Genomic DNA, 25220 nt, shown 5'->3' on the forward strand with positions numbered 1-25220 from the left:
GAAAATTATTATTTAATTTAAATTTCTTTAGTTTTTATTAGCGGAATGTTGCCCTTATCACGTAACGTTTGTTGAACTTAGCAGACAAGAGAAAACTAGACCCTTCTGAATATGATAAATCAATTATATAAACTTTTTAATCATTGTCGATAGAAAAAGCTATAAAAAAATTATAATAATAAGTTTTTCTTTATTTATATTATACCTTCATAACATTTTATTTCACTATTTCCTTGTATTTTCTTTAATTTTACTCTACCGTTTTTATCTATTTTGTTTTTATCTCATATATGAATAATGATAAAGATAATAAATGTATGCGCAATTAAATGTAAAAAAATTCTTAAGATTTTAAATCATACATTTTTCACTTGCGGTTTTAACCGAAATAATTAAATAATTTAAATTATTCTATCAAAGTGAACAATCATATTAAATAATTTCTTAGATCAATATAGATTTTTCCTAAGTTTTTGAATTCGGAATTAATAAATCATAAGACTAAAGTGGAAGGGAAAAAACAAAAGTCATAAAAATGAAGAAGGATCGAGTTCGGAAATTTTTCCAGTAAAACAATGTTTCCTTAAGGGTGTTGGTTAAATCCAACTTTGATATTTTTTTGGTAGCCACGGCACTGACTCAATATATATATATATACTTTTTCCAAGGATTTGAGAAAATCAAAAATCAAACCTTTTGTTGAGGAAATCATTATTTTCTCGGCAAATATTAATGTTGCAAATAAAGGAAATTAGCGAGTAGCAGACGTCAACATTTGAACGATGAGAAGCGTTTGCAAATTTATTTTTTGATTCACAATTCTGACGTCAAAGAAGAACTTAAGAAATCAACGTTTTCGAAGGGCCACGCCTTGATGATGGTGACCCAAAATTTTTTTAAATACGTCGCCACCAGCCCTTCCTTATCAACTGCGGGTCATAACGACGATTCTCAAAGGAGAAAGCTTCATATTCGACATTTTCATTTTAATGAGACTATTATCAATCGAAAGTATGTCTAAAATAATTAGACATGTGTCCCTGATTTTTTGGTCCCTTGTAAAAACTATGAACATTTGCAAATCACGTTAGCGATGGTTGCTATAACTCTCACCAGTTTTCCCGCGTTATATTCACCAAGCATCACCGGTTCAGTGGTAAAGACCCTGCTTCACAACCACGCTGCCGTGGGTTCAAATCTTTTGGCAACTTATTTTTTCTTCTTGTAAACATGCCAAATAATAATTTTTAATGCCTCCCCGGTGATTAAATATTCTTTTTCGAAAATATTTCTGGAAAATAAATATCATTCAGACACTTTCCGAATAATTTGTTTGTATAATCGTAATATAGTTTTTAGTTACATATTTGTGAGAAATAAACAGAAAATTTTAAACCAAATTTCCTACAAAATATTAAAATACTCTTTGCAGAATACATCTGCAAACGCATACATTTTATAGATAAACCAATTTATTATTGTATGTAAATTTTGTACATTTCCTCAGTTTGAAATGATAACTGGATGATAAATGATTTTATGAAGTTACTCACCAATAAATTTTTAAACCATCAAATTTATTTCTGAGTTGCAAACTGTGTGATAATCTATGACGATTATCACTTGGCAGTATGTAAAGATAAATTAATTACGAATATATAAATAAATTATTCAAATAGTGTCTGCATGATATACATTTTCCAGTAATTTTTAAAGAAAACTAATTTAATCACCGGAAAAGCTTCAAAAATTATCATTTGACATTTTTACAATAAGGAAAAAAATGTAGACGAATGGATTTGAACCCACGGTAGCCTAGTCGTGAGTCAGGCTCTTTACCACTTGACCAACGATGATTTTAATCACAATAAATCTATAAAATATTCCTAAATTCCTTTAAATCTGTTGACAATCTTTAGAATCTTTAAATTTTTGCAAATAACTTAAAATATTTTTCAATAAGTTTTAAATTAATTGCTTAACATTCTTTAAAATCACTTAAACTTATAGAAATAATTTTAAATCCTTTCAAAATAAACTTTAAAAACCCGTGAGAAACTTTCACTTGAAATCACTTGATCTTTCAGAAATCCTGTAAGATTGCTTGACAATCCTTAAGCTCCTCGAAAGTTTTGTTTGAAATCCCTTCAATCATTTTGCACTTAATTAAAATCTTTCGAAGTTTCTCGAAATTTACTGAAATTTAATCAAATCTCTTAAAATCCTTTAAATTTTCTTAAACTTCTTTATTTTTATAAATTCATTAAAATCTTTTTAAATTGCTTTTTAAAACCTCGTGGGACATTCTTTTTTCCAACTCTTCAACTTTTTGAAAATAATTTAATCAATTTTAAAATTGACTAAAATTAATTTAGATATTTTAAATCCAAAATCCTTAAAATTGTCTTACGCTCCTTAAAATCTCTTGAAAGTCCTCAAATCAAATAATTTCTTTAAATACCTTGAAATCTCTTAAAATTTATTACATCTATTCTAACAACTTTTCAATAATTTGCCTGACTTTCTTTGAAATCACTGTCGTAAAATTTTATGGAATATCTCGTAAATCATTAACACTTTTTGAACTATTTCTGCAGTATTTGTAAATGCTTTAAACAGAAATTTAAAGAATCCGCCAAGTTCCTAGTAATTCCTTAAACTCACTTGAGTTCTCAGAAATCCTCCAAGTCCTCCGAATTTTTTCGAACTCCTACCAACTTCTTTAAAATCATTAAAAAAATTTTAAAGGTGACTAAAATTAATCAAAATCTCTTAAAATTCTTAACTTTTGTTAGACTCTTTAAAATCGCCTAAAAATCCTTAAATCATGAAATTTGTTTAAATCCCTTAAATGCACTGAAAATTTATTGAAATCTTTTTAAATAACTTTTTAAATAGCTTTAAAATCTCCAAAATCACTAAAACTGTCTCAAAATCTAAAATATTTTTTTGTATATCTTGAATCGTTTTTGAATTATTTTAAAAATCCTTGAACTTCTCCGAATTATCTTGAAATCCCTTCCACTTTTTTAAAAGAATTGAAAATTTTTGAAATTGTGTACAGTTAATAAAAATAAAAAATGTAAAGTGGTTATTATTGCACTTTAAAAGGTACAAGAAGAAAATAAAAAATTATAAAAGACTGTGATTCTTCTTAGAAATCCTGTGAGAGTTCTTGAAAAATCCTTAACCTTATCTGAATTTTTTTTTAAATCAATTTAAATTCCTTACAATCATTAAAAATCTTTCAAAGTATTTCAAAATTGAACAAATATAATTCTTATTATTAAAAATCATTACAATTTTCCTAAATTCCTTTAAATGTCTTGAGAATCCTTGAAATATTACATTTTTTTCTGTAATATCTTAAAATCATTTAATTTCTTAGATATCCTAAAAGATTTCTTGAAAATCCTTAAAAGTCCTCCGAGTTTTTTTAAACACCCTTCAACTCCTTGAAAATTATTTGAAGTATTGTATAAAGAATAAAATTTTTTAAATCTTTTAAAATCATTTACGTTCTTTAGGCTCCTTAAAATCCTTTAAAAATCCATAAAATCTTTGATTTTTTTTAATTCCTTGTAATTAATTTAATTGTTCTTTAATCTTTTGTAAATCATAAAATCTTTTTAAACTATTTTTGCATTAATACATTGAAACGTTTTTGAATGATTTTAAAAATCATTGAACTTCTCCGAATTTTTTTGAAATCCCTTTAACTTCTTTAAAATCATTGAAAATTTCTGAAATTGCGTACAGTTAATGAAAACAAAAAATATCAGGCGATTGTTATTGCACTTTGGAAGGTACAAGAAGAAAGTAAAAATTATAAAAGACTATGATCCTTCTTAGAAATTCTGTAAGAATTCTCGAAAATCCTTAATCTTATCTGAATTTTTTTTTAAATCAATTTAAATTCTTTATAATCATAAAAATCTTTCAAAATATCTCGAAATTTACTAAATATAATTCTTATTATTAAATATCATTACAATTTTTCTAACTTCTTCTACATGTCTTGAAAATCCTTGACATTGTTAATTTTTTTTAGTAATATCTAAAAATCATTTAAATTCTTAGATATCCTGAAAGATTTCTTGAAAATCCTTAAAAGTCCTCCGAGCTTTTGAGAACACCCTTTAACTTCTTGAAAATTATTTGAATTATTGTATAAAGTCTAAAATAATTGAAATCTTTTAAAATCATTTACATTCTTTATGCTCCTTAAGATCACTTCAAAATCCTTAAAATCTTTAATTTTTGTTTAATTCCTTGAAATCTCTTTAAATTTATCTACATCTTTTTTTAAGACCTTTCAATAACTCTTTTAACAACTTTAAGATCCCCCAGATCCCTAGTAATTCATTAAAATCACTTGAGTTCTTAAACATCATAAAACTCCTCCAAATTTTTTTTTTTAATTTTTGCAACTTCTTCAAAATCATTAAAAATCTTTCCAAATTTATATTTGCATACGTTTCTCACCGTTCAAATGCTGTCATCTGCTATCCAGTAATCTGACTCTTTCGCAAAATTAATATTTGTCATGAAAATAATGATTTCCTCAACAAAAGATTCGATTTTTCAATATTTTATTGATTCAAGGATCTTACAAAACCCCGGATATTCAACAAGTTTTCTTTCTTTCGTTCTTAAATCCTTTGAAAAATAATATATATTGAGTCAGGACTGTGCCTATAAAAAAAATTGAAACTCGAATTTAACTAACACCCTTAAGCCATGTGACGAGTGGGTCACATGACCAGATTCCTACCCTACCGCCACTTTTTTTATTTCCCAACTTATTTTCAAACGGAGCGCCACATCGAGTTGAAAATTGGAGATAATAAATAAGAATCGCCAAGAAAGGTGGGTCTAGTACCGAATATTAATAATTATAAAAAAAGCAAAACAAAATACTTACAAAAATTTTTTTTTTATAATTATTAAAATTTAAAACCAGGCCCACCTTTCTTAATCCTTCCTATTTAGTCTCCGAAATTTTTAACTCTATGTGGCGCTTTGTTATATGCAGGTTACCACCAAATCAAAGAGACTTTAGGCAATTAAGGACCACATTAAAAAAAATAAAAAAGAACCTTCATGGTATGTTAAGTAGGACGAACAAAAATGGGAGTTTAGAAGTACATTAAGAGAGTCTACGTAATGAACGTTGACAAACAATGGACAGGTTTTAATTGAAACTACTAATAAAAAAAAAAACATAAGTTTAAATTAAAAGTTAAAAATTTTTTAGCTAGAAATATGACATTATTTTATAACACTTTGCAAATTTTTATTAATATTTAGAATTTCAGTGTGTAAGGCAACTAAAATCTTTGGGAATTTGTTTATAAAAATAGAATTATTAATACAGCACTGATGCGTGTCTTTTCTGTAGCTAGAATGTTAATAATTTTTTAAATCAAAATCAAAGTAATGATCAAAATTCCAAGAATATTGTCACAAACTTGTATTAAAATTCACAATTTCACAATCTATTTTGTGATTAGCAATTCTGGTTTTCAATCTCCAGGCAGATTCATTTATACAAGCTTTATAACAACATTTACATTTTATTAGATGAATTTCGAATGGAATCACTGTCTTTCTTCATTTAAAAATGATTATCTAAAGTAATGTTTCTGAATAAACTATGACTATTAATTTTTTGGTTTAATGCTTTAACTGTTCAGATAAACCCTGAATGCAAAAGTTTTAAGTCAAATCTTTTGTTATGACTGAATAAATTCTCTTAATTTTAATTGTGCGAAAGCTGAAAAAATGTCTCTTCAAAAGCTTGATTGTTTTCGAAATTTTGTATAAAATAAGCCAAGAGTGAAGCCGATTTGTCTAGTTTTTAGGTAGATATTCCAAAAATAGTGTAAATTTCAATGTTTTCTTCAACTTCAAGTTCTTGCAATTTAAAAATAAAATGTTGACAATTTTTACTCATAAGATGCATGCATAAAATTTTGACTATTTTAGAAGTTATTGAAAATTTAATAAAACTTAGAAATTTACACCATTTTGCAGTATCTACTGTAAAAAAAATTTCACTTAATTTAACACATCTTTTTACTAAACCTTTTATTAAACGAATTTCGTGAGAAAATAAATGGCGTGAATTATAGTTAAAGTATCTACAGGACCAAGAACTTTTTTGTACCAACTAGTTAATAAATCACTTTTTTGAGTTTTTATAATTTGCAAGCCAAGATAGTTTATAACATTATTAATTGGTCATGCCCGTACCATTAAAAATCGTTCCGGTAGCTAAAGGGATGCGTTCAAATATGGACGCACTATTTATTTATTTCTTTCGTGTAAAAGTTCTACTACTTGCTTGAAATTTTAATTGTTTTGTGGATAATACAACTAATTCCTCGAAAATTAATTCATTTGGTCGAATATTGGATTTTTTCTCGCTTGGTTTTAAGAGTCTACTGGAATTCTAATACAGAAGAAGTCCAATAACTTCTCGTCCGATAAGTGTACACTCCCTTCAAAACGTCATCACACGTACGGCACGAACACCAATTGTGTTTCTCCCACTACATGTGCTATTTTACGTGTGCGCCCATGATTTACGCATGCGCGCACCTAATACCGTGCTACTAGAGGGGGCATCCGATAAGTCTGCATTTCCTGGAATTTTCCGCCCCTACAGCCCCGAAGTTGGAAAGTTATCGCACTTGTACTGTAGTTATACTTTATTGTTGTGGGGTCGCTGAACACGAACGCATTCGGAGAATTGAGCCAACACGTCATGATTTGCAGTAAAAGTCAAAAAATGGTTCAAAAACTGGAATTTCTGCGTATATTTCCTCCCCAAATCTACAAATCCCAAATTAAGAAGACCCAATCCCACAAAATAACAACCCCCAAACCTCTACACCCACGGACCCCAAACTTAAAGCTAACAAGCCCACAAACCCCAATCTCAAAAATCCGAAACCTGCAAACCTACAAACCCTAAACCCACAAGCTCCATATCCACAAACGTACAATAACGAAACACACAATCCCTTTGGCTTCATATGTACAAACCTATATATCCCAAACCCACAAACTTTAAGTCCACACACCCCAAACCCACAAATCCAAAAGAAGGCAAGGGGACTCACGCTAAACAATTGACTCCTCGTGAGAGGCAAGGGGACTTTAAATAGCATCATAAGATCTTGACCGAATTGAAAGATTTGATCAGACTTTAAAACTTTATATACCTTAAGATTAACAAAGCTGAAGTCACCAAATATCATTTGCTAATATACTAGCAAAACTCAAACTCCAGAGTCCAAATCCAAAAACCTCTAACCTACCGACCTCAATTCCACAAACCCAAATACCACACATCTTATCATACTAATTGGGGACTTGGTATAATTTTGGGTTCGTGGGTTTAGGGTTTGTGGGTTTGGGGTTCGTTAGTTTGGGGTTTGTGAGTTTGTGGGTTTTCGAGTTTGGAGTTTGAACGTTTGTGGACGTGGAGCGTGCGTATTTTGAGTTTGTAGATTTGGATCTTGTGGATTTGGCGTTTGTGGGTTAACGACTGCTTGATTTGTGGGTTTGGGGCTTGTTGATTTGGGGTTTGTAGGTTTGGGGACGAACTTTATATAGAAATTCAAGGTTTTTAATCTTTTTTTTATGTACCGCAAATCCTGACATGCTGGCCTAATACTGCGAATGGATTCGTGTTCAGCAACCTCAAAAGCATAAAGTATGCCTATTAGAATCTCAGTACACTTCCAAAACCATTTTGTGGTTCCGCAGTTTTAAACTTTTGTTTTTGATCTCAATTGGTAGAAAACTGTTAATTATATTTCAATTGAAAAATACTTTTTTTTTTGTTTTGTTTTTGTCAATCTGCTGTACAAACACTTAATATTTTACTTTGGGAAATTTCTTATCAATGGGTACACTTCTCTAATCATCTTTTATGACACACAACTTTTGGTTTCTCAGACTATATGCAGATTAAATACGAACTCATATCAGGCAAACTTAAATGGAGTTTAAAAAATAATGACAATACTAATGAATGCTCTGGTGCCTTATTACAGTATCTTATGTTTCTTCCACTTTATCTTAAGAATTATGTAATCTTTGAGCTTGTTTTTGTGTGATATTTGTATTATTTCAATGTTGCCGACATCTTTTTGAAGTTGTCTGATAAGATTAAAAAAATCATTTTTATTTTGAGTCACATACACTTTAAAAAACACCACAATAATCGCATGGACAAGGCTACACGAATAGCACAAAAGTTTCCATAAACATTCTGGAATATTCCAATGAAAGGTTACGCTAATTCTGAAAAATGTTATAGGAAGATTCGCGAACGTAGATAAACGTCCGCGTATTCAGAAAAGTTTTGCAAAAAAAGCCCTGAAAATTTGTTTACAAACCTTCCTTGATTCGCCATTAACATTCCTGAAACATTCCGAGTGCCACTCTAGAACTTTTTTCGGAATACACGAAATCGTGCATTGAAATGTTCCAGGAATATTTACAGATTCTTTTGAGCTATTCGCGCATAATGAAAAAATTATATGATTTTGATACTTTTTGAAATATTGCAAAGGATTTCTAGATATTTCAAAGTATATCCTAGTATTTTTATGAAAATAAAATGTGGGTTACTGATGCCGAATTATTGTTCGAGGAACCATAATAAATTTTATGAAATATATATGTATATATTAATTTATCATTATACTTACCTATAGAATCAAGAATAACAGTCCATGTTAAGAATAGATTTAAAAGGATCCTCATTTTTCCTTACTGAAGATAAGCTAAGCTGATTTCTCTCCTCATGAAGAATTTGTTTAAAAGTGTATAACTAATGATTATTCTGGCGCTTTATTACATTTTAAAATCTATGTTATATTCCTTATATACTTAACTATCTTCGCCGAGATATTGTTTTTGTGAGATATTTGCATATCATAAATCAGTCCAAGAACCAAATTCTGTTTAGCTTAACCAGACCTATTCCGGGAAAGTGAAGCGAATTTCACATTCTCATCACGTATGATGGAAATTATTGTGTGAATATAAAACTTCCTAATTTTTCTCAATTCTCATCATTTTGATACCCTGTTTATTCAAAAAGTGTTTTTTTAAGATTGCTATCTGTCTGTCCGTCTGTAGTCTGACGTTGCGCTATTTTGAAAAGTCGCTTCTGAATCAAAATTTCTTTTTTACACTCAAATTTGATCAAAAAATAGAGACCAAGTTCCTTAGTCGGACTTCTCATTTATAAATTGTTTTTAAACATTTTTTTGATAAAAGGTGTTATTGAGCAGTAAAATTAGAATTTTAAAATTCCTATAATTTTAGCAGGAAGGTATTAGATTTACGCCAATTCAGACCTGTTTTATATTTATCGCTAATTTTTGACGTTATGTATCGGTTTAGCCTTCAATGACTTGGTGGCGCGCTCAAAATTTATAAATAAAGTTAAAAATTTGTTTCTGCAATAAAATTTTGTTACATTAGTCAGACTTAGTTTGGAAAAAGAACTATTTTTGTTGATATAGTGTCTACCAAAATGTCAATTTATACTGTAATTTTCGTCGAGCATTTACAAATCTTGAAAAAATCTTTCTGAAGATGTCTGTCGAAGATAAAAGAAAAGGACAACATTTTCATAAAAAATTATTAGCATGTTAATTTAAACCAAAACTGAGCATTTTTCCACAACACACTTGAATTCTGAATCAAATAGATAAAATTTTAATAAAGAAGATTAGTTTTTAACAATAAAGCAAAAAAAAACAAAAAGCAGGTGTTATAGAAAGTAGTTGACTTTAGATTCAAGGGGGTCAGTTGACAATGAGAACCTTTATTTTCGATTAATAAAAATATGTTATCAACCTAATAGTCGTTGAATTTTTAATTGAGAAACATAAGTTTTCCACCACAAATAGAATTTCAAATTTTTGAATTTACAACATAAATCTTTATATTAAAAATGAAATTTTAAACGGTTTGAGTTCAACAAAGAAAAGAATACCCAATAAAATATTTTAATTCTCAACCAACAAAAAATTAATTTTCAGTAAACAAAATAATTGATTACCCAAATAAATAATTTTTTTAACTAAATACACGAATTTTCTACTCAGTAGTTGATTTCGCAAATAAATAGTTTAAGTTATAAACATATTATATAATCTTAAAGCAATAAAAAGGTTCAATTTTTGAACCCAAAATTTCAGCTAAAAATGGAATAAAGTTATATTGCTGACCACAAAAGTGAACTCCCAGAAATAAAAAATATATTTAAAAAACAGTTATATTTTTAATCCTCAACCAAGATGATGAACTTTTGAAAAAAATTAATTAAAAATTAAATTAGTTTCGAAATTAAAACAAATTAAATTACTTATATAAAAAATACATTATCAACCCAGTAAATTCATTTTCAACCAGACTTTCTCCTACCTCCTTCAAACATTTGTTGGCTAACTCCCTTCCCTTTCCATCTGCAATCTCTTTCTGCAATCTTTCTACTTCCAACTTCACTCCCTTCCATCTTCCAGGGACATTCTTTCTTTCTTCCCTTCCTTTCCTAAACGTCATTATCTTTCTCTTTTCTATATTTAAATTTAACTTTTTCCCATCTGCGTATTTCTTCAATCCAGAATTTAGACCCTTCATCCCTTCTTTATCCTCTGCTATCAACACTATATCGTCCGCATATGCCAGAGTATATATTTTTCCGTTATCATCCAAACTCCACCTCGTCCCTTTTTCTGAATTTCTTCTTCTAGGTCTGAGAGCAATATATTGAATAAAAGTGGACTCAGCGCACAACCTTTTCTGACTCATCTTTTTAACCATAAACTATCTTTTAATTCATTCATTTATCAGATAATTCCTAAAGTATAATAGGCCCCGCGGACCAAACACACTCTGAACCCCTAGTCAAGGCGTGAACAAGTCGAGGCGTGAGGAACCTGACGAGATCTAGGAATAAAAAGCCGACAATAAGAAGCGCCGCAGCTGTCAAGACATTGCTCCAAAACAAGGAATAAAGGTAAATAGAACCTGCTTCCAACATTACGAGAATACAGAAAAATGAGCAGAGGCTAGCTCGACCGGAGTTGGACCTCCTAAAACCTTACAAAGGTTCAAGCTACATTGAGGTACTGCAGGATCTCAAAAAAGGTAAATCCTTAACCTCTTGGTGTCAAAATCAGGGAATTCAGGGAGACAAGGACAGGCGAATTCCTTTTCGAGTTGGGACCTTGAGCAGACGGTAGGACAAAGATGTCGTCAGCTATTAAGGAGGCCGCCGGTGCTGACAATTCCTGGAGTCAGCTCGTACCACCTATGGAAGTCGAGGTCCTGGACATCGACACAACCTGTGACGTTAATGGGGAGATAGTGGCTGCGCAAAATCACCTCGGTGCTTTGGACATAGAAAACATAACGTTAAACTTGACAAAGAGGGCCTTAAGGGGTCACCCACAGGCCTTTGCAGAACTTAACAAGGATCGGCCATCAAGGCTCCTGCGTACAGGACATCAAAAAGTTGGCTGGATGACCTGGAGAGTACGGAAAAAGACGAAGGTCAGGCGCTGGTTTCACTCCCACGGCTTTAGCTACATAGCAGTGAACTGTGAGGTTAACCCGGACCAACTATCGGCCAGCAACATTACAAGGCTTTTCTTTTAGGGAGGCCGCCCTATTGAGGAAGCCGCTAAGAGGACAGCACTAAGAAGAACTAGTTGGCAAAATAGCGGGATGCGGAAGCACAGCTTAGCAGCCTTATCCCCATGGTCTTGAAGTAATGCGAAAGCGGATTCCGGGAACATGAGCGGGCGGAAGGGGGGTTTTAGTCAGAAAGAATCTCACATCACCCATCCTAAAAATCGCCTACTCAGGTAACGATTGGTAGGATGGGTGTCCTACACAAGATTTCCCCTTTCATTACAAAAAAGAGACAAAATATTGGTTTCACTACTCCTTATTTTTACAATCTAGCCACCCATTTCGTCTCCATTTCCTATTAAACTTTTCCAATGCCCATTCCTTTAATTCCGTCCCTTTATATTCTCCAATATTCCCTAACTTTAGTTGGAATCTCAATTATACCAGGTTACTTTTTAGCTTAAATTTTTTCTAATACCTTGACTATTTCTTTCTTTGATATATACTGTTCCTCATCTCTTTCTCTACAATATTTTCCTCCTTTCGCAATTTTTCTATCTACTACTTCGATCAAATCCATAAAAGAGATTTTCTATTGTGACATTTCAATGTTCAGGATTACTCTATTTCTTTTTTTTGTTTCTCTAATAACTAACTTCCAGACTTCTTTTCTCCATTTTCTTGATTCTTTCTGACCTCCTTGTTTTTCTATTTACAATCCTCATCCCAACCACCTTTTTCTCTTACTCCTTTCTTCTTCCGTTATTTTCCTCAACATATACTGCATATTCCTTTCTAACCATTTAAAATTATTCTCCAAATTTTTCGGGCTTCCATATCTTTTCTAAGCACATTTTCTGCTGCTTTCTTCAATTTTAAGACTTATGGTCATCCAGTTTTTCTAATTTTTGTTCTCAGACTTTAACTTGTCAACTTCTACTGTCCCTCTATGCTCAGCATTGTCCTCGATTTCCCCATCGTCCTTCTTCCCCTCTCTATTTTGATTCTTTTTACAAAGTGTTTAAAAAAATACGAAAGTGCTAAAACTAATTTCAAATTGTAATGAAATAGACGGATTTTCAAATAATAAAATGAATGTTTGAGGAATTAGTTTAATTTTCAAACAAAACAGGTGAATTTACTGATTTTATTTATTTATTTCAAACCTAAGAGAAAAAAGAAGCGGTCAAAAGGTGAAATTCGGTCCATAGGGAACAAGCGGTCAATAAGAGAATAACAGTCAATAAGTGAATAGCGGTCAACAGGGAAAAGGCGGTAAATATGGGAAAATTGGTAAACAGTGAAAAAGCGGTTATCAGTGGAAAAGCGTTGAATAGAGGGAAAGTGGTCAATAGGAAACAAGCGCTCAAGAAGGAAAAATCGTCAATGAGGAAAATACGGTTGATATGGAAAAGCAGCCAAATGCAAAATAATGGGTTCATATTGGAAGAACGGTCAATAGGGAAAGAGCGGTTAATTTTGAAAAAAAGGTCAATAGGTAAAAAGCGGCCAATAGGTAAAAATCATAAAAATTATAATGAAAATAGAAAAATATATAAAATAAAACATGAGTAAATATATAAAATAAAATAAAAAAATAATAAAAATAATCAAAAAAATAGGTGGAAAGTAGTCAATATGGGAAAAACGGTTCATACGGTAAAATCGTTTGGGTCATAGAGTGATGCATATTCACCAAACAAAAACCCATGGCCTTGTCTTTTTGACCTACGCTTGATAGAAAAGAAAAGGTATATGCAATAGGAATTTTTTTTCCTGCTCTCTCCTTTCAAAAACAGGAAGGGTGGGAAAATTTGCACTACACTTTTAACTCAATAATTCAGCAGTGTAGACGAATTCAGTAACAAAGTTCTGGATAAAGGATGACTTCGCTTATTATATTAACAAAAACAAGTGTGCAATAAGTAAATTAATTATGAGCGCTACAATGCCAAGGTATATGGTTCAATCGAGCCTAATTCGCTAAAATTCTCTAAAATAACAGAGATTTACGAGAAGACAGCCAGAATTTACTGATTTTTTTTGCGGCGCGAAAGGCAGAGATAAAAAACGCAAGTAGAGATTCGATCGAGAACATTAGCCAAAGAAAATGTGAGATCAAAATGCCACGGGCTACACTTCCGACCTTCAACTGTCAGTACGAACAATAACTAGCATGTAAAGACTCGTTTACATTCCTATAAACACAATCAAACTAAATTGAGTAACGTTGAAAAATTTTAATACACCAAACTCTCGCTTTCAGTCACCCCGTTCTCGGCCTTCCTAGATCTGCTGGCTCACACAGTTTCGCATTGAAGTAGGGCGTGAGCGGTAGCGACATTATATGTGTGTATATATATATATATATATATATATTTATTTATTTATTTATTTATTTAAATTGGAAACGATTCAGGCGACCCTCACTGTTTACGTTTCGATTCTTACAAAATCATTGCAAGACTATTTGATGTTTACTTTTACGATTACCGGTTTAAAACAAACAGACGTCCGAGGGCTCAATTAAGTTAGATGATGAGATCTAACAACACATGTCATTATAAGACTTGCTTAAGGAACCCTGATTTTTTCCAGAAAGTGGGTTAAAGATTCACTTCTAAGTTTTGTATATACAATCTGCAACTTGTTAATTTTGCGAAAAAATATTCTCAATATGAATTAATTTTTTTATTTATTGAGATTGAAATGTTTGTTATAATACTCAGAATTACTTATTGCTAAAGATAAGTAGAGTTTAAAATACATACATATATTTGTAGCGTTTTATACATTTCGTTATACATACAACAACCTTCCCATGGAAGGTGGACAAGTATCAAGTATTCATTTCCTTTCCAAGAAGTCATACCAAATTAAGTTTTTAAAGCGTTTACAAGCTTACACTGATTAATTGCTAATGATAAAAGAACTTTCATATGCAATTTTAGTTTAAGTAAAAGAATACATTTTCGTAATCAAAGTAGAAGAAACACGTCAAAAATTGAAATAAAGCAAAATTGTACTTTAGATTAAAGTAAAAAAGTTGAAGAAATAATTATTCAAGTATCTAAACGAGTTTCAGCGAGTTTTCATGGCTCCACATTAAAATATCCGGTAATTGGGCGTTTAGGACCTACTGGAGTTTCATCAATTTCTTTTGCGGTCATGGTGGTAACTGTGCCTTCCATATTTATTTTCGCGCGTCTTATCCTTCTATTATTTTGATAATAAATTCCAGCAAGAGTATTATTACCCTCTAGTATTGCAAAAACTTCACCATCGGATGTTGATAAAACAATTTGTTCTTGGTTTGGTACAGGCTCAAAGAGATTATGTGCTGACCTCATTTTAAGTCGTCTATCGGTAGTAAAAGTGTATCTTCGAAGCTCGAATACCCGAGGAGGATTCGTCTTGGAACGAAGCCGAATAAATGCAAGGTCTTCCATACCACATCCACGTCTATCAGAAGAAGGCAACCTAGTAGGTGGAACCATGCATCTGGCGCGCGGAGAAGGCTTTGAAAAAAAAATGTTTGAAAAATAAGTTCTGGAAGAAGACGACCTTGAAGAGGGACTATCTGGAAAATAAAGCCTGACAGGAGGAGATGACCTTGAAGAAGCATTGGCTGAAAAAGAACGTGTGGCAGAAAGAGAAGGCTGTGACAAAGAACTTTCTGGAAAAGAAGGTTTAGCAGGATGAAATTCAGTAGGATGGATCCTGACAGGATTAAACCTGTCAACAGGAGACCTGGACCGTAACCTTTCTGAAGAATTACGTCTGTCAGGAGAATCAGACGGACAGATACGACGAATACTAGGAATAGGAGCACCATTAGGCAAGCATTCAAATTGTGAACTCAACTCTGCAACAAGAAACAAAGAATTACGTTCCTACAAAGTATTGGAAGAAAAAGTCCTTGCACTAAATGTATGAAAAATGTCTTTTTGTGAATATGTCGAATTATATAATTTTCCGTTACTTGGAACCTGTAGGTCAATACATTTATAGAACACTAACGAAAGGATGGACAGCTTTTACTTAATTAATAAACATTTTAAAAATATTAACAAGGAAAATTTTTTTATGTGAAAAGTGGTAAAGGTAGAAAAAGCCAATTTTGAATGCAAATTGACTTGTGTGGAGAGAAAATTAAAAATTCAACTATTCTATATTCGGCTACAAAAAATTCCAAACATTAACCAAAATTCAGTTTTTCAATTTTGTTTCTAATTTAAATTTATTCGAAAAAGTTATTAATATTTAAATCTAACAAAAGTTCCTTTCTGGTTGTATTGTGAATCTGCTTTAAAAATACTAAGTAGTTTAATTCAGACAAATACCTTATCAATAGGTCACATCAAATTAAGTTTGAAAAATAACGACAATACTGATGATTATGCTAGTGCTTTGTTGAAGTATATAATACATACTAAATTCTTTAGTTCAAATATTATGTCTGCTTCAAGCTTGTTTTTGTGAGATAGGTGTATTATTACATAAATTATAGTAAGTTAAAAAAATTTCGTTACGTCAACCAGGTTTTATTTTGGAGCAGGTGAATAATTTTTTTTAAATATCGCGTCTACAATAATCTGAATCTATATAGGATTTTTTAAAAACGATTTACTAGTGTTGCCGACATCTTCTTGAAGGTATTTTATAAGATAAAAAAAATCATTATAGTTTGAGTCATATCCGCTTAAAAATAATACCATAATAACCCCATAAAAGGGATTACCCGGACAGACAAAAGTTTCCCTAAACATTCTTGGAACAGTCGAATGAAAGGTTCTTCGAATTTGTGGAAATTTACCTCCTTGCAATAATATTTGCGAAATAACTCTGCAAACATTTTCGCATTATAAAAAACGAATTAATGTACAGTAAAAATTTGTCATGAACATCCCTAAAACCTTTTGGAAACCTTCCTTGATACACAGAAATTTACCTAATTCCAGAAACCTTCCTGACCCATTTTTCGGAATTCTCCATACCTTCCATTGGAATGTTGAGAGAAACCTTTGTCCTATCCCGAAAATATTAAAAAATGATTTATTTTTGAGATTTCTTGAAAAATTTCAAATTATTTCTACGGATTTCAAAGTATACCCTAAGATTTTTATCAGATTAACCCTCACAGGATATACTATCTAAATAATCCTTATACGTTAGATAGGCTTGGTCTGGTAGACCCAATCGATTTTCTATAACTGATAACAGGATCTGAACTTTTCGAAAATAGAGCCATTTCCTGGATTCCAACTTGGTCTTACAGACCATCTATCCTGTGAGGGTTGAAATGCGGATTACTGAAGACTAGTTATTATTTGCGAAACCATAAAAAAGTTGATAAAATATAGATATATTATATCAGTTACTTACGAATGGAAGCAAAAATAACCACCCATGCTAGACTCAGAGTAGTAAGGATCCTCATTTTGTAACTGAAGAAAATCTAATTACTGTATTCATAAAAAATCTGGTAATTGTATATAATTAGTGATTATTCTGGTGCTTTTTCAAAGTTTTTATAGTCTAGACTGTAATCCTCATCTGATGAATTATTTGTGTACAGAGCTTATCCTTGTGAGATGTTTGCATTTCATTAATCAGTCTAAGAACCAAATTATGTTTTGCTTAACCAGACCTACTTCGGAAAAATAAGGCGAAGTTAACATTCTCATCACGTTTGATATAAAAGATAGAATTTATCTCAATTTGGACCTAATCAGTTTTCGTCGATTGACGACATTTCGAAATACTCCTAATCTAAAAATTTTTTTTTCTTTTTAGGATGACTGCCGGTCTGTCTGTAATCTAACGACGCAATGACTTTCAAAGTAATCTTATAATCGAAATTTCCTTTGGTATATTCTCTTGTGGTCTAAAAAGACAGGTCAAGTTTGTTAGCCAGACTTATTATGTCCATATTTATAGTTCAAGTCATGAAAAATTAAACTGAAAGAGTGCTAGTTTTTAAATTAAAGATTAAAGCATCGACAATTTTCATTTGCTGATTGTTAATTCACCTTGGTCTGGGGCCCTTTATTCAGATGATGCAAAATAAAGTACAAATCTTCTTCTTAGTGATTACATTAATATTTGTTTCTTATTTTGCATTACATTTTACTCTTAACCACCATGATAAATGTAGATTATTTCAATAAATTTATATTATTACCAATCATAATACGAGTATGTTTGATTATTGGAACAAAAGTATTTTTATTGCCTTATTTTTTCATTAAAAAAATGCGCGTCTATTGAAATAAAAATGATTATTGGACATTTTACTGCAACGTGTGTTGTTTTTCCATCATTTTAATTTGTTTATATTCAATATGGATATGATTTAGGCGGAAAATGTTGTTACATAAAATTTTATTGGATCTTCTACCCTTTTTTCATACAGTTTATTTTTTACTGTTAATATATTTTTATAACCAGAGTTTATGACAAACTTGAAAATATTTTTTGTTTAAACAACTTTGGTCTTTTAATTTTGTTCGTCTCTTTTGTTGTTTTCTCTAAATGTCTTGCTTCAATTTTTAATCTTATTTTTTACAATTAAGAGAAAATCTTCTCTCTCTATCTAAAAATGATTCATCAAAAATTGATAGATCTTTTTATGTTGAACAAATTTAGTATAGTGTAGCGAGTTTGCTTACCCAGGATGCGGAAGGGTAAAGAGCGTCAGAGAGCACACGCTAGGCACTTACGGCCTTTTGCGAAAAAGCAATGGCGAGCGAGGCGTACTAGCGAAGACTGAAGACGGCACATTCCGTCGCCCATAACTTCGGGACCCGTCGGGGGGCTTCGGCCTATCTCGGATGTGGCTCAGCAACCCTTTCATGCAGGGCCATACCGAGCTCTATTCTATGGTAAGAGTTCTGCTATAATGTTAATTTTTGTTTGTACCTTGTGTCGTTTTTAGAAAATTTTAATTTTTTGGATTTTAAATGTTGTGTCTTGTGTCTTTTGTCCAAAGCTTCAATTTGATTTATTTTAATGTTTTTTGCGATTAAAAACAAAAACTGCGCGTCCTATAAAAAAGTTATCAATGACAATTTTTGATTTTTTATCCAAAATAGCTGGCGTCGCAAAAAGTTCAAATGAGGATTCGAATAGTCAGCAGAATCCATTGTAGAGTTCAATATACCGAACGGAAATTTTTGCTAATCGAAATTTGGATTATCTTGCTTGAGAGCAAAAGGCAAGGAATTTTGTATAATTTATATTATCAATTGAATAAACTCGAAATCGAAAGGGCTACTCTTGCTTCCCAAATTTAAATTTATCTGCCGCTCAGTCAGGCGGACGACAGTTTGGTGGTTGCGGTCTGGAATATTAACTTGGCGATATCTCGGAAAAAGAACTTACGTACTTCGAAACGAAAAATACAAAATTTAAAAAGTAAATTGAATCAAATAGACTAACAGCATTACTTACTGTCTCTGAGGTATTTTTCAATAGAGTACGCAAAGTAATACGTGAAGTTAGAAGATAAATGTGAAGAAGTGAAGTTACTAAGGTGATTTGTCAATTCTGAAGACTACATCGACTACAAGGATTAGAAAGTCAACTGGGAGTTGATGATTTTTTAAAAAACATAAGAGAAGAATATAAAATCACAATAAGACCTCAAGTTCCAAAATCTCCAAATGAAGCATTTTATATAGCTTATGATGCCAGTGTCAGCAATAAAGACAAAAAGAATGAATCAAGCACCAATACCATTACCAAACTACAACAACAACGGTTACAAAAAACAAGATGATATTTCTTTGGCAGGACGTAATAAAGTCTATTTTAGAAATTGTAAACGACCAGGACGTAAGGAAGAAGATTGTTACAATTAAAAATAAAATTTTCACAACCAAGCCTCAACCAGCAGGCCTACAAAAAACGGAGCAAACGTAGCCGGCGTGGAATCCAACTTCTTCGATTATATAGTGAAGAAGGAGTACGTAGAAGAGGAAGAGCAATTGGAAGATTCAGCAGCGGATTAATCAATGACAATGACTCTAGGCCTAGCCCGTACGTATATCTGAAAAATAGGTATTGAAAAAAATGATAAAGTAAATAAATTTCAAATAGTCGATAAAAGTAGCAACCTCCGAGCATTTGGTATTCTGGTAAAAGACTTTTTAGACAAACATGAATTCATCTATGAAAATATTTACGAAACAATCATTATAGGTCTTTAGACCTTTTTACTTAAAATATCGTAAGAAATAATATAGCTTTCTTAAATTTCAGTAACGGAATCAGTATGATCATTGCATGTAACAAAAATAGTCAAACCTTGGTACCGTACTATTCGTTAAAGGACATCGATAATTTGTATCCTTTTGATGAAAAAGAGTTTCATGAAGCTTCTGTCAATTTTATTGACGAATAGTATGTCCCAATTAAAAATTAGAGATTAAATTTAGTGAGACAGAATACTAGACTTATGCATGTCAAAAAAAAAGAAAGATTTTTGGGATACAGAGAAATTAGAAAAGAAGCAAATTAGGTAACAAATAAAAAATATGTTAGAAATAGGAATAATGCGCGATTGAAATCCTTCTTATAATAGCCCACGACGGGTAGTTCCCAAGAAACGTGACGCGTCTGCAAAAGCTAGATGGTGACTTGTCATAGATTTTCGGAAGCTAAATGAAAAAATGATATCAGACAATGATACGTTACCTATCATTTATGAAATAAATGATCGATTAGGAGACTCAAAGTAGTTTTCTGCATTCGATTTGGCAAGTAGATTTCATCGAATTGGAATAGCAGAGGAAGATAAAGAAAAAAGGCATTTTCCACACCTGATGGCCATTTCGAATATAATCGAATGCCACTTGGTTTAAAGGAATGCGCCTTCTACCTTTTAAAGAATTATGAACTATGACCTAACGGGCCTGGAAGGAAATGTAGCAGAATGGAGCAGAAGTTAAATTTCAATTGCAACCAAAAAAAATTGATGCTTTTGAAAAATTAAAAACAGCTTCATTGTTTCAGATACTAATCCTTAAGTATTTCGACTAGAATAAAGATTTTAGATTAACCACCGGCGCCTATGATTATGCTTTAGGCACAGTCTTAACGTAGGGCGAACTAGACAAAGATTATCCTCTATCCTTTTCTTCAGGTGGTTTAAAAAAAGCTAAAGAAAATTATACGACTACAGAAAAGAAACTTCTCGAGATAGTATGGGTGGTAAAAGGTTACCGAAAATATTTGTACAAAGCGTTACTTTAAACTTGAGACTGATAATAAAGCGTTAGTATGGTTAATGAAGGTGAACGATCCGTTGAGTCGATTAATGAGTTGGAGACTCAAATTGTTAGAATTCGAGTATGAAATCTTTGATGAAAAAGGAAAAGATAATACTAATGCTGACACGCTTTCGCGAATACCAACAGTTAACATGGCTTGCGAGGAAATAAACACAAATTCCTTCAAATATCAAATTATTTATATGAATGAATGTATTTTCTTAGTTTTTCATTTAGAATTATTTATGAGTCAGAGAAATAAAATACAAATGATAACGAAATGTTGTTGAACCCAAATATAAATATTATACAAAAAAAATGAACGCTGATTTCCTGATTGACGAAGAAGAATTTCAAAAAAAAAGCGTCAAAAAACTCGTGACGAATTAAAAGAATTAGGAGAATCCAGTGAGTTAATGGAAACAAATTCAAAAGAATCCGAAAACCCTTGTGGAGAATTAAAGATAGAATAGGGTAGAAATTATAACAAAAAGGTTTGCGTTAGTACTAAAGATAAACCATTCCTTAAAGAAATCCAAACACTCCTATACCCCTTAAAGAATTAAGCTTTCAAATGAAAATTAATTCTAACAGGAAAATCAAATCCACAAACATTATTAGATTTCCCGAATCTATCTCATATTTTTAACAAAGAAACTGAATGAGAACAAAAGAAAACGACAATTTACGAAACGCATCAAATTATAATAAAAACGGTACTCCGTCAAAGGATACTCTAACTATTAATTATACAGAGACACCGCCAGAAACTAAAGGCGTCCTTTATCTTTTACCAACTGAAACAGAAACTGATTGACGATAACTGGGATGGAAAGAAAATAACTGTTTTGGTATTCCAACAATTAGAGGTAACAAATAAAACCGAAATAATCAAATAAGCACATTAGGGACTGTTGGGAGGGCACGACTCTGACGAGAAAACCTTACAGAAAATAAGACGAAAATATAACCGGCCCAATATTGCTAATGAGGTTAAAGAATACATTAAAACTTTTATTTAATGCTAAATAAATAAAACGAACACAAGAAATAATTGAAAATACACAACCCCTGCTACTCCACAAAAACCTTAACACGATACACAATAGCAACACCCCTTGAAGACAAATTAATCAGTTAAGTAATTGACGCTCTCTGATCTAACTATATAAAATATTTTGTAAAATCATTAGAGATTTTAACAGATGAAGAATCTGTTAAAACTATACATACAGTTTTGAATACAACACACATTTACGGCAGTTTACCACCTACAAAGTAATGGCAAGAAGGAGAGATCACATTTAATTTTCAAAGAGATGATTAGGCACTTCGACACGCGAGACGACTGGGACATTGAATTTGAACGTGTCATGTTGGCTTATAATGCAACAGTCAACAGTAACACCGGGCACACGTTGCACGAGCTGCAATTCGGATATTAACCAAACAAAATGTACGATACACCTTAAGCAATAGAAACAATTCATTCACTTAGAGAAACACGCAAACTTATACACGAAAACGAACTAGAAAGTGCTAAGGGAAATCTTGAAGTCAAACAAAACTCACAAATACCAGATCTGGATAATTTGGATTTTATAATGATTAACGATTAAATTTGAGTCATAAATTTTAAACGAACCCCCTTCGAACTCCCTTGGTGCTAGCGATAATAGTAACGATAGCGGATAAGTATTCTATCCTACAACTCGAGAAAAATCAAATAGTCAACCTGGAAAGATTGGGAAACGTAAAACTTTATCATGGATATTGGAAGGTAGTAATAAGATTAGATAACGGGCACATTAAAGGTAATCGTACAGTAATCGATATATGGTTTAATGATATATTGAGATCTTGTAATGATAATGATTGTAAAAATAAAATATTCTTCATGGAAAACTCAGATAAAAGACAATTTTATCAAACATTTGGCCAACGACGTTTACTGCAACTACTATGTACGTAATCCTAAAAGCAACAACTGAACATGACGATAAAACCAAAGTGGATGAGATTCTAACTTCTAAGACCGAATTTACGATTAATGATACTCTGAATAAAGTTAAATCAGAAAATTTGTCATTCGAACTCACAAAAGAAAAACAGATTGACCCTAAAAAACTGCCTAGGTCGGAAATTGGACTCACGGACTTCGACAGACAATTCAACGAAATTACACACCGAGAATCTAAGAAAAACTGGACTGGTAAGGCTTATGACATGGGTATCCATGGGGTATACAGCCATAGTAATTCTTTTATTACTATTTGCTTACAAGATAGGGATAATGGATTGTATTATCGCAAGTTTAAGAAAACTGATTAGTAATTGCTATAATAATTTTAAAGTTAGTAATAATATATCAACTCATCAAGTAACTTACAAGGTCAAACCTTATTTAAACCCTGAAGTTTGTATTTGAATAGTCAGCAGATTCCATTGTAGAGTTCAATATACCAAACGGAAATGTTGGCTAATCGAAATTTAGTTCAAGTCCAGACTCGATAATATAAACATTATCGTGCTTGAGAGCATAAGGCAAAGAATTTTGTATAATTAATATTATCAATTTAATAAACTCAGAATCAAAAGGATTACTCTTGATTCTCAAATTTAAATCTATCTGTTGCCTAGTTATGCAAACGAAACTGGTTTAAAAACTCGGTCTTTCTTTGTAGGTCTCAAAAAAGTGTGACAAAGCAGAGTCCAATCTGATCAATGTTTTGAAAGTTAGCGTTTCTACGCGATACATACAGACATCTTTGTAGAAATTTTTTTTCTTTCTGATTAATGGGATCTCAAAAAGTGGACCGTTAATGAAGTAATTTCCGTCTCTCTATTGTTTGACGACACTAAAATTTATGGGCTTAGCCATGAATTACTTACAAACGCGCTCGAAATTTGTAAATAAAATTAAAAATTGTTTACTTTGATAAAATTTCGTCACGTCAACCAGATTTGGTTTGGAAAAATAAAGCAATCTTTTTTAATATTGTTTTCAAATAAATGGCAATTTTTACCGGAATTTTCGTGAAACATTTACAAATTAAAAAAAAAATCCTTCTGAAGATGTCTGATAAGATTAGAAGAAAAAATGAGTTGTGTCATATCGGGTAGAGCGACGGTGGATTGAGAGGCATTTTGCAAATGAAATTCCTATTTTCTTCTAATTTTAACTTTCAGAATTCCTCAAAATAAAACAAGAATCAAGCGACCGAATTTGAACAAAACTCGCTCTAAATTTGTTCGTTGGATTCTTGGTCTTATTTTTAGAGATTATGCACATTAACTTTATAATTGGACCTTAAATAGGATTCTGATTTTAGTTAAATTTCTTCAATTCTAATAATTACTGTTCTTTTTTCTGTCAAAGAATGATTTTCCTTGAAAATTCGTCCTTTTGGTTTGAAATTTAACTGCTCCAGCATGAGATTCATTATTTTACTTACGAATTTATTTTTGGTTGCAAAGTGAGTTATTTTGCTACAAATTTATTGTTCAATTTTCTATACAAAAACTTGAGCTATTCATTTATGAATAAAAATGATTATTTCTTTTGTTGTCAAAAATTTAAAATTCTAGTTCAAATTTGATTTTTTTTTATATTGCGAAATTGAACTATTTGGTGGAAAAATTCTGTTTTTTTCATTCTTTGCTTTTTTATGCCAGTTCAAGATTCATAATTTTAGCTAAATATTCGTCTTTTTTGTTTATTGTCCAACTATTCCAGTTTGAGATTAATCTTTTTAGATGAAGATTCATGATGATTGTTGAAAATACATCATTTTGGTTAAAAAATTTCATAATTTGTTTCTCTTTGGTTAAAATACTCATTTTTTTAAACTGAGAATTTTAACCTTCCACTTTTTTCTATCTTCTGTCGTTTTTCAAAAAAATTTCTTTCTTTCTGGAAATGCTTTACAATTAAAACAAAAGCTACACGTGCTATAAAAAATTGACTAATTACGTAGCTCTTCTTGGATGAGCAAGTGTTTTCATTTTTTTCATAGTTTGTGCGGTTGGTCCAAAAGTTTTATTTTTAATTTTATATTTTACGATTGGAACCGAAACTTTACAAAAATTAATAACAAATTTTGATCTCTTTTTCAGATTAGCAAATCTTGTTTATTTATTTTTTTAAAGATTGTGTTGTTTGTCCTAAGATTCAAATTTTTTTTCTTAATTTTTTTTGCGCTCAAAACTAAAACTAGACCTTTCATCTAACAATAATTAAGAGACAATTTGTTGATATTTTTAGGTTAAATCTTTGGTTAA

The sequence above is a fragment of the Belonocnema kinseyi genome, chromosome 7 (genome assembly GCF_010883055.1).
Source record: "Belonocnema kinseyi isolate 2016_QV_RU_SX_M_011 chromosome 7, B_treatae_v1, whole genome shotgun sequence".
In the NCBI taxonomy this organism is placed as follows: domain Eukaryota; kingdom Metazoa; phylum Arthropoda; class Insecta; order Hymenoptera; family Cynipidae; genus Belonocnema; species Belonocnema kinseyi.